We start from the raw sequence: 11,295 nt of genomic DNA on the forward strand, positions 1-11,295 counted from the left end.
TGGAATTATTGACATATCATTGGTCTAGATGTTCCGAGAAATGTAGGATGTGAGCTAAAAGCCAAAACCTAGAAGGCGAGGAAATCATATCACCTGTGTTTCCCCAGGATTCGAGAGTTCTATATGTATTTCAGAAGTCGAGTCAAGTCGGGACATGGGACTTTGATGGGCACAAGTGGCACTACAGACGCGTACATATTTCTTTCATTCTACCGAGTCCTCTTGGTATATATATGTACCTTTAGCTCCCCTTAAGCTCGAGTCCCTAACACATACAAGTTGGCTCTTCTTATTTTCCTTCTTCTTCACTCACTTGTGTTCTCAGTTGGTGTAGGGATCGATCAACAAAAGAATTGATCCTATTTTCGGCAACCTCTCACCACTATCTCCTTCTTCCCGCATATTTTCAATCTCAATTGAGTCATCAAAGGGTGAAGTTACCTCGCGTTTATAAATTACGGCTCCAACTCTCGGAAATGTACGTCCATGCTCACACATAATCTCTTTTCCGCTCGGATCAAGCTTTCCGACATATGGTCTAACTCTCCTTTACAAAACACACACAATCCAAACACTTTCAAAAGGAAGGACCCCAGAGTTATCTCCTTGCAAAATAAATTACGGTACCACGGTCCTAATGAATTTACATACGATGCCTGTATATATTAATTATGCAGCAAAATGAGCTCAGATTCGGATGCCATCACCGCTTTTCATGCGGAATCAAAGATAATCACACAGCCGGGCTATGGCTGCAATGCACCGTTGTCTTCACAACTGATTGCAAAGTGTAGTCTTCCTTAGATTTATAGGGCTCACTTATTTTGTAATGCTTGCATGTGGGATAATTGTTTCCTGCAAAACCCTTCCTTCAAACAATTAGTCATTTGATGCTGGTCCAATTCTCGTCATTAGGGATAATATGTCTTAATTATCTTAAGTAATTGATATATATATATATATATATATATATCACTAATTAAGTCATTAGTAATCCGATTGTTTTGTGGTTCAATAGCCAATGGTAGGTAACACGGGAATTCTAATAGCTATGGTCACATTAGCCTTGTGAGGGATTAGATTCCCATGTCACCATTATTAACTATCTATTGAGCCAATGCAAATCTTGTTACTATGTTTTTTGGATACAAAGTGCAATACATTTATGATCCTCCTCTTATGTAATGTGTCCTCTCTTGAGATAATGAATCTAGCTTATTTACGATCGTTTAAGTATGGTTGGATTAGTAATAAGCATGTCCATTCCTCATGTCTCTAGTAATTACATAAGAAATGGGTGCAAAAAATCAAGTTTTCAAGCAATTACACATTAAGGAGAGGATTGGTAGATCAGCAAGCAATTTGGACATTGTACTATGAGGAAACCAAGAATTCACTTCCGTGCATTCATTAGCTATGGTCACATGGGAATGCCAATTGGTATGGTCACACTAGCCTTGCAAGGAATTAGAAATTAAGGTTCTTGATGTCCCAATAATTAATGGAACTTCTCTATGAGTGCTCAATTGTAGAAGACCTGAAATGGTGCTTTAGCCTAGAAATAACAGTAAGTAGCAAAAGGACACAAATAATGAGATTAAGAAATATGAGGTCACGAACTATTGGAAGAAGAAATCAAAAACAATGTGTAAAAATGAAGCTCAGTGTCATAGCTTCTTTGCATTTCTCGATTACATGTCTACAATGTGACATTCTTGCACGTAGTGAATATGAAACAATTTAAACATGAAAGAGGTGCTCGTGCTTCGATTCTACGATTGGTTCATGGCATCGACACATTGTCAAGCAATTGAGGAATTTCTTTTGGTTGATGATCGTAATATACATCACCGACAAATCGCAAATCAATCGACACTTCCCATCATGATCTTCAAGCAACTCATGAGCTCAATACTATGACATGCTAATGTTTCATTATGCAACCTAAATCGCTAATCAGTCGACTCTTCCCATCATGATCTTCAAGGAACTAAGCTTGATATTGTGATATGCTAATGACATGTCATTATGCAACCCACAGTAAGCACAATGTGCTAGATGACAAAGTTTAAAATTATGAGAGGTTTTCAATTGCTCCATTTTTGCTTGTGGTTCCAAATTTGGGAGGTTTTTGATGCCTCATTAGTGATCTCCATCTCCATGACATACAATTAGCACTAGTTTTCAATCTTCTCCATACATAGAGGACTTATGGTAGGCAAAGGAGTTTGAGCTCAGAGATTGGTGACCCAACATGTCTTCAAGAGTAACATTCTGTAAGTCCCACATACAGAGGCAAATTAAGTGTATACAATTATATATATCTGTAGAGAATGGTTTTAATCTTTGTCCCTTCGGGGATATCTGATAAAATTGGAACGATACAGAGAAGATTAGCATGGCCCCTGCGCAAGGATGACACGCACAAATCGAGAAATGGTCCAAATTTTTTCTCCCTTGTTCTGTCCTCTCACTCCATATCTATCAATCATTCGATATTTTATATTTTAGGTCACAACTATATAGTGTTTCCAAAATCTTCTTCTGCTTTCCCATGGACCAAGTTTTGGCCTTAGAAGGCGTTAATATTTCTTTCTTTCTTTCTCCCATCAATCATGTCATTCACTACATTTAGGTCACAGAGCATACATTTAGTAGTCCAATCTTCTCCATACATACATAGAGAAGGAGATAGCTTATGGAAGGCATCTCCATGACATACATTTAGTAGTCCAATCTTCTCCATACATAGAGAAGGACATAGCTTATGGAAGGCATCTCCATGACATACATTTAGTAGTCCAATCTTCTCCATACATACATAGAGAAGGAGATAGCTTATGGAAGGCATCTCCATGACATACATTTAGTAGTCCAATCTTCTCCATACATAGAGAAGGACATAGCTTATTATAGAGAAGGAGATAGCTTATGGAAGGCAAAAAGTTGTAAGCTCAGAAATGGGTGGAAACTTGCTTCACTAAGGCATCTCCATGACATACATTTAGTAGTCCAATCTTCTCCATACATAGAGAAGGACATAGCTTATTATAGAGAAGGAGATAGCTTATGGAAGGCAAAAAGTTGTAAGCTCAGAAATGGGTGGAAACTTCCATACATACATAGAGAAGGAGATAGCTTATGGAAGGCATCTCCATGACATACATTTAGTAGTCCAATCTTCTCCATACATAGAGAAGGACATAGCTTATGGAAGGCATCTCCATGACATACATTTAGTAGTCCAATCTTCTCCATACATAGAGAAGGACATAGCTTATTATAGAGAAGGAGATAGCTTATGGAAGGCAAAAAGTTGTAAGCTCAGAAATGGGTGGAAATTTCCATACATACATAGAGAAGGAGATAGCTTATGGAAGGCATCTCCATGACATACATTTAGTAGTCCAATCTTCTCCATACATAGAGAAGGACATAGCTTATGGAAGGCATCTCCATGACATACATTTAGTAGTCCAATCTTCTCCATACATAGAGAAGGACATAGCTTATTATAGAGAAGGAGATAGCTTATGGAAGGCAAAAAGTTGTAAGCTCAGAAATGGGTGGAAACTTCCATACATACATAGAGAAGGAGATAGCTTATGGAAGGCATCTCCATGACATACATTTAGTAGTCCAATCTTCTCCATACATAGAGAAGGACATAGCTTATGGAAGGCATCTCCATGACATACATTTAGTAGTCCAATCTTCTCCATACATAGAGAAGGACATAGCTTATTATAGAGAAGGAGATAGCTTATGGAAGGCAAAAAGTTGTAAGCTCAGAAATGGGTGGAAACTTCCATACATACATAGAGAAGGAGATAGCTTATGGAAGGCATCTCCATGACATACATTTAGTAGTCCAATCTTCTCCATACATAGAGAAGGACATAGCTTATGGAAGGCATCTCCATGACATACATTTAGTAGTCCAATCTTCTCCATACATAGAGAAGGACATAGCTTATTATAGAGAAGGAGATAGCTTATGGAAGGCAAAAAGTTGTAAGCTCAGAAATGGGTGGAAACTTCCATACATACATAGAGAAGGAGATAGCTTATGGAAGGCATCTCCATGACATACATTTAGTAGTCCAATCTTCTCCATACATAGAGAAGGACATAGCTTATGGAAGGCATCTCCATGACATACATTTAGTAGTCCAATCTTCTCCATACATAGAGAAGGACATAGCTTATTATAGAGAAGGAGATAGCTTATGGAAGGCAAAAAGTTGTAAGCTCAGAAATGGGTGGAAACTTCCATACATACATAGAGAAGGAGATAGCTTATGGAAGGCATCTCCATGACATACATTTAGTAGTCCAATCTTCTCCATACATAGAGAAGGACATAGCTTATGGAAGGCATCTCCATGACATACATTTAGTAGTCCAATCTTCTCCATACATAGAGAAGGACATAGCTTATTATAGAGAAGGAGATAGCTTATGGAAGGCAAAAAGTTGTAAGCTCAGAAATGGGTGGAAACTTCCATACATACATAGAGAAGGAGATAGCTTATGGAAGGCATCTCCATGACATACATTTAGTAGTCCAATCTTCTCCATACATAGAGAAGGACATAGCTTATGGAAGGCATCTCCATGACATACATTTAGTAGTCCAATCTTCTCCATACATAGAGAAGGACATAGCTTATTATAGAGAAGGAGATAGCTTATGGAAGGCAAAAAGTTGTAAGCTCAGAAATGGGTGGAAACTTCCATACATACATAGAGAAGGAGATAGCTTATGGAAGGCATCTCCATGACATACATTTAGTAGTCCAATCTTCTCCATACATAGAGAAGGACATAGCTTATGGAAGGCATCTCCATGACATACATTTAGTAGTCCAATCTTCTCCATACATAGAGAAGGACATAGCTTATTATAGAGAAGGAGATAGCTTATGGAAGGCAAAAAGTTGTAAGCTCAGAAATGGGTGGAAACTTCCATACATACATAGAGAAGGAGATAGCTTATGGAAGGCATCTCCATGACATACATTTAGTAGTCCAATCTTCTCCATACATAGAGAAGGACATAGCTTATGGAAGGCATCTCCATGACATACATTTAGTAGTCCAATCTTCTCCATACATAGAGAAGGACATAGCTTATTATAGAGAAGGAGATAGCTTATGGAAGGCAAAAAGTTGTAAGCTCAGAAATGGGTGGAAACTTCCATACATACATAGAGAAGGAGATAGCTTATGGAAGGCATCTCCATGACATACATTTAGTAGTCCAATCTTCTCCATACATAGAGAAGGACATAGCTTATGGAAGGCATCTCCATGACATACATTTAGTAGTCCAATCTTCTCCATACATAGAGAAGGACATAGCTTATTATAGAGAAGGAGATAGCTTATGGAAGGCAAAAAGTTGTAAGCTCAGAAATGGGTGGAAACTTCCATACATACATAGAGAAGGAGATAGCTTATGGAAGGCATCTCCATGACATACATTTAGTAGTCCAATCTTCTCCATACATAGAGAAGGACATAGCTTATGGAAGGCATCTCCATGACATACATTTAGTAGTCCAATCTTCTCCATACATAGAGAAGGACATAGCTTATTATAGAGAAGGAGATAGCTTATGGAAGGCAAAAAGTTGTAAGCTCAGAAATGGGTGGAAACTTCCATACATACATAGAGAAGGAGATAGCTTATGGAAGGCATCTCCATGACATACATTTAGTAGTCCAATCTTCTCCATACATAGAGAAGGACATAGCTTATGGAAGGCATCTCCATGACATACATTTAGTAGTCCAATCTTCTCCATACATAGAGAAGGACATAGCTTATTATAGAGAAGGAGATAGCTTATGGAAGGCAAAAAGTTGTAAGCTCAGAAATGGGTGGAAACTTCCATACATACATAGAGAAGGAGATAGCTTATGGAAGGCATCTCCATGACATACATTTAGTAGTCCAATCTTCTCCATACATAGAGAAGGACATAGCTTATGGAAGGCATCTCCATGACATACATTTAGTAGTCCAATCTTCTCCATACATAGAGAAGGACATAGCTTATTATAGAGAAGGAGATAGCTTATGGAAGGCAAAAAGTTGTAAGCTCAGAAATGGGTGGAAACTTCCATACATACATAGAGAAGGAGATAGCTTATGGAAGGCATCTCCATGACATACATTTAGTAGTCCAATCTTCTCCATACATAGAGAAGGACATAGCTTATGGAAGGCATCTCCATGACATACATTTAGTAGTCCAATCTTCTCCATACATAGAGAAGGACATAGCTTATTATAGAGAAGGAGATAGCTTATGGAAGGCAAAAAGTTGTAAGCTCAGAAATGGGTGGAAACTTCCATACATACATAGAGAAGGAGATAGCTTATGGAAGGCATCTCCATGACATACATTTAGTAGTCCAATCTTCTCCATACATAGAGAAGGACATAGCTTATTATAGAGAAGGAGATAGCTTATGGAAGGCAAAAAGTTGTAAGCTCAGAAATGGGTGGAAACTTGCTTCACTAAGGCATCTCCATGACATACATTTAGTAGTCCAATCTTCTCCATACATAGAGAAGGACATAGCTTATTATAGAGAAGGAGATAGCTTATGGAAGGCAAAAAGTTGTAAGCTCAGAAATGGGTGGAAACTTCCATACATACATAGAGAAGGAGATAGCTTATGGAAGGCATCTCCATGACATACATTTAGTAGTCCAATCTTCTCCATACATAGAGAAGGACATAGCTTATGGAAGGCATCTCCATGACATACATTTAGTAGTCCAATCTTCTCCATACATAGAGAAGGACATAGCTTATTATAGAGAAGGAGATAGCTTATGGAAGGCAAAAAGTTGTAAGCTCAGAAATGGGTGGAAACTTCCATACATACATAGAGAAGGAGATAGCTTATGGAAGGCATCTCCATGACATACATTTAGTAGTCCAATCTTCTCCATACATAGAGAAGGACATAGCTTATGGAAGGCATCTCCATGACATACATTTAGTAGTCCAATCTTCTCCATACATAGAGAAGGACATAGCTTATTATAGAGAAGGAGATAGCTTATGGAAGGCAAAAAGTTGTAAGCTCAGAAATGGGTGGAAACTTCCATACATACATAGAGAAGGAGATAGCTTATGGAAGGCATCTCCATGACATACATTTAGTAGTCCAATCTTCTCCATACATAGAGAAGGACATAGCTTATGGAAGGCATCTCCATGACATACATTTAGTAGTCCAATCTTCTCCATACATAGAGAAGGACATAGCTTATTATAGAGAAGGAGATAGCTTATGGAAGGCAAAAAGTTGTAAGCTCAGAAATGGGTGGAAACTTCCATACATACATAGAGAAGGAGATAGCTTATGGAAGGCATCTCCATGACATACATTTAGTAGTCCAATCTTCTCCATACATAGAGAAGGACATAGCTTATGGAAGGCATCTCCATGACATACATTTAGTAGTCCAATCTTCTCCATACATAGAGAAGGACATAGCTTATTATAGAGAAGGAGATAGCTTATGGAAGGCAAAAAGTTGTAAGCTCAGAAATGGGTGGAAACTTGCTTCACTAGTATAGTCAAGTTAACTCTACAGCCGGGCTTGGCTGACATCCACCAATCTCCTCATTGCTGAATAGAATTGTTTGTTCTTTACTTATTTATAAGCTTGCTTTAGTTTGAGACATCTCAATGTGGGATAAATTGGGTAGGAAACCATTTTTCTGGATACACCTTCCATACCTTGCACTTGAGTCTAGAAAGCTTTTTAACATTTTCTCTTGTTGATCTCGTGGCTCAAGCTCAGATTGGAATTAGTGATTATAAACATTACATCATATACATATATATATGCACCACCTTCAGATCCTTAACATTACCTTTCCCATATATATGTTAGATTCATGACAAGATGGTTCTTTGGATATTGCTACTTCCATGGATACAAACCCATGCAATTCAATTGAGACAAACATTCTTTTCAACACCTCCAACCAATATGACAATACAATCAAATTTGGAATTTACATTTTATCCATGTGATTTGGGAGGTAAGTTACAATACTCATATTCAAGTGTATGTGTGTACTTGAATGTATATATGGGTATAGATACATATATTTATGTTAACATGTAATGAGTATGTGATTCTTCATATGTTAGTAAGGGTATGTAGTCATATACATTAATGGTCTTTAGGTGTGGGTATATAAATGTAATTATATGATTTGGTAAGTCAATCGTCGGGTGATGTCAATGTGACCAACTTCTTCATATGGTGTGAAAGGTTGACCACATGTGCTTGTGGGTTCATTCTTGTACATTGCATTGAGTCGGTCGTTGGGTGGGTGTATAGGGTTTAGGAATTTCAGGTTCCCATGAGTGAGGTGGTGGTAAGTGAGCCATTTCATTGGTATTTGCCCATGAATTTGTTTTTAGTTAGCGGTTAGCCAAGATTGGTGAGAACCCCACTTTTCACAAGCTTGTGTAATTTGCTTCTTTGTGTGTTGTGTTGGGTTAGCCACACGCGCTCATGAATTCAGCCTCTGTGATTGTTTGCTAAGTGACCATTGGACGATTGTAATGTCGTGCGCTCTTTTCTTCGACTCACGTGGCTAGCTTCCTCATGGCTTAGGCACCTTCATGTTCTTGTCCTCTTTGTGTGATAGCAACACACGGACTTTTGTGCATTGTGACACAAAAAAAATTCATGTATTGCAACTACCAATGAATAACCCTCGGACTTTGAGAAACAACTTTACCCAAAGGTCCTAAGATGCACACATGTCTCTTGGTTGGCTGAGCATTGGGTACCTAGGGACTTGGTGTCCTGGCTTCAGCTCCCACCATACATTGATTTTCTGTTACTCGTAATTTGTTTGGTCCTAGCAAGCCTCATACTTGCTATTCGAACATTTTGCTACAAACCTCACGGAATCACCAAATTTAGATGTCGACGTGTCAAACATCTCGATGTGAGGGATCACAAAAAACTTAAAAGACAAGCAATGTGTGTAGGTTTTCGTTCTCCACGCGAGGTGGAAGTTTCTACACTTGTGATCCTTAAATTGGGATGACATCAAATCACAGGATACAATCAAAACTCTTTTTTTCCGAATGTTACAAAATCAATGTAAGAAGATTACAAAAAGCATCACGACTACTCGTGATTCTGGTGGGACTCTTCTCTTCTTATATGTAGGATTGCCACAGTGGGAAGTGACCTTAATGAATGAATGAATGAATGAATGAATGAATGAATGAATGAGTAGACACATGCACATGAACACAAAGATTAAGGTATTCTAAATGTCCCACATACAAAGGCATATAAGATATATAAGTATATATATAGCTGCAGAGAATGGCTATGGCTTTGTCCCTTCGGGGACATCTGATAAAATTGGAACGATACAGAGAAGATTAGCATGGCCCCTGCGCAAGGATGACACGCACAAATCGAGAAATGGTCCAAATTTTTTCTTTTCCCTAGAGTCATCAATCGCTGGTTTTATTAGGTCACTGTGGAATGAGATTCTTGACGAAATGATATTACAGCGGCGGAAATTGGAATGGTCAAGAAATGATAATCACATACATGCATTATTCTCTGATTTGTTTTTCTTCCTGAAGAAAGAAATCAGAATGACTCTTTAACAAGTGCATTGTTCTCTGATTGTTTTTCTTCCAGAAGAAAGAAATCAAAATGATTCTTTAACAAGTGCATTGTTGTCTGATTTGTTTTTCTTCCAGAAGAAAGAAATCAGAATGTTTTCATCACCAAGTGGAATTTATATACGAATTTTGTGTGGCAGAAGAAGGAACTTAAATCAGAAGAGGGGAAGTAGATGATCAATCGGCATACACACGATTAAGTAATAGTTAACAGGATTTCTTACTTTAATCTATAGGGTTTTATTAATTTTACAATTGTTAGACTGTAGGATAAGTTAAATCCTGTCATTAGGACGCCATTGTTTCTATGGAATTCATTGTATGGTGCAGAAATTCTCGCATTATATATATATATATGGATGGATATGCTCCTCCATACATGGATCTACTACTATAGCATCCATCACGTTTTTCTTCTACTTTTGGTGTCAAATACTTGTAATAATAAGTTTTAATGTAAAAACTTGATGGTTGCAGCATGATTCCACTATTCCCATCCCGATCTTCAAACAATTGAGCTTGATTATTGCAACATGCTAATATTTCATTATGCAATCTAAGCAATAGTCTAGACTGACTGTTTAATTGTGAGGTTTCAATTGCTCCATTTTGGCTTGTGGTTCCAAATTTGGGAGGTTTTTGATTCCTTGTGATCTCTAGCCTATGGGCCTGGTTTCAGCTCAAACCGAACCACTAAGCCATGGTTTAACAGTTTATTGGTTCCAAAATAATTAAATGGTTTGGATTATTCGATTGTTCCAATCAAGTCGTCCATGTTCCTTGTGTACAAAAGGCTAAGCAATAGCTATGTAGTGATCCATCTTCACATAATGTTTAAATAAACTGAGTTAATGTTTACATCCACATTTGAATGTGTGAGTTTTACATCATGTTGACGGATAGCTACAAACTTTGGGTCCATCTTCACATAAAGTTAGAATTGTGACCATGCAAATATAGTTCAAGTTCAAACAAACATAGAATGTTAGAGAATCACAAGTGATAGACTGGAGTAAAGAATTCTTATTTGATTTTGTAACTTCTATTTCTATGATGTACCTATACAATTGAGAAGATATATAATTATGATAAAGAATAGATACAATGGCTATGGTACATAGATACACCATTGACCAAAATACAAAAAAGATGTTGATGAACTAGTGGTTCAATTGTGAGTGAATTTTACTAGCAGAATGTGGCATTAAATAAGATCTTATATCAGCACAACCAAGTAGACATTAACCACATTCATGAGTGAACAACTGACTTCTTACCAAACCATCTGATCTAAATGTTAAAGGCGAGTTGAGAATCAAAATCTTATTATTTCATAATACTTTTCCAAAACATACATTGAAGTAGATAAATAGTTTAACATAACAAAAACATTTGAATGTATTATTTCATAATACTTTTCCAAAACATACATTGAAGTAGATAAATAGTTTAACATAACAAAAACATTTGAATGTACTACCGCAAGACTTTACATGGTAAAACACAATGTGAAAATCATTGCCTTCATACATTACATAGGAGACTTTCTTTATGCACCCATCTATTCGATCCAGCAACTTTTTAAATTTAAATAGA

The 11,295-nt window shown here is 37.3% G+C and overlaps 2 non-coding genes across 2 annotated transcripts; both read left to right on the forward strand.

Moving 5' to 3' along the window:
- Window positions 1-2,348: 2,348 nt before the first annotated feature.
- On the forward strand, window positions 2,349-2,451 carry LOC147862199 (U6 spliceosomal RNA). Its single transcript, XR_015530063.1, has one exon. It is a non-coding gene; the product is annotated as a U6 spliceosomal RNA (small nuclear RNA).
- A 6,951-nt stretch (window positions 2,452-9,402) lies between these two features.
- Window positions 9,403-9,505, forward strand: LOC147862200 (U6 spliceosomal RNA). The gene has a single exon (XR_015530060.1). It is a non-coding gene; the product is annotated as a U6 spliceosomal RNA (small nuclear RNA).
- The last annotated feature ends 1,790 nt before the right edge of the window (window positions 9,506-11,295 follow it).

Source organism: Azolla caroliniana, unplaced genomic scaffold, assembly GCF_043228905.1.
Source record: "Azolla caroliniana isolate FFs.n. ecotype wild unplaced genomic scaffold, voAzoCaro1.0.p SCAF_7, whole genome shotgun sequence".
NCBI classification, from domain to species: domain Eukaryota; kingdom Viridiplantae; phylum Streptophyta; class Polypodiopsida; order Salviniales; family Salviniaceae; genus Azolla; species Azolla caroliniana.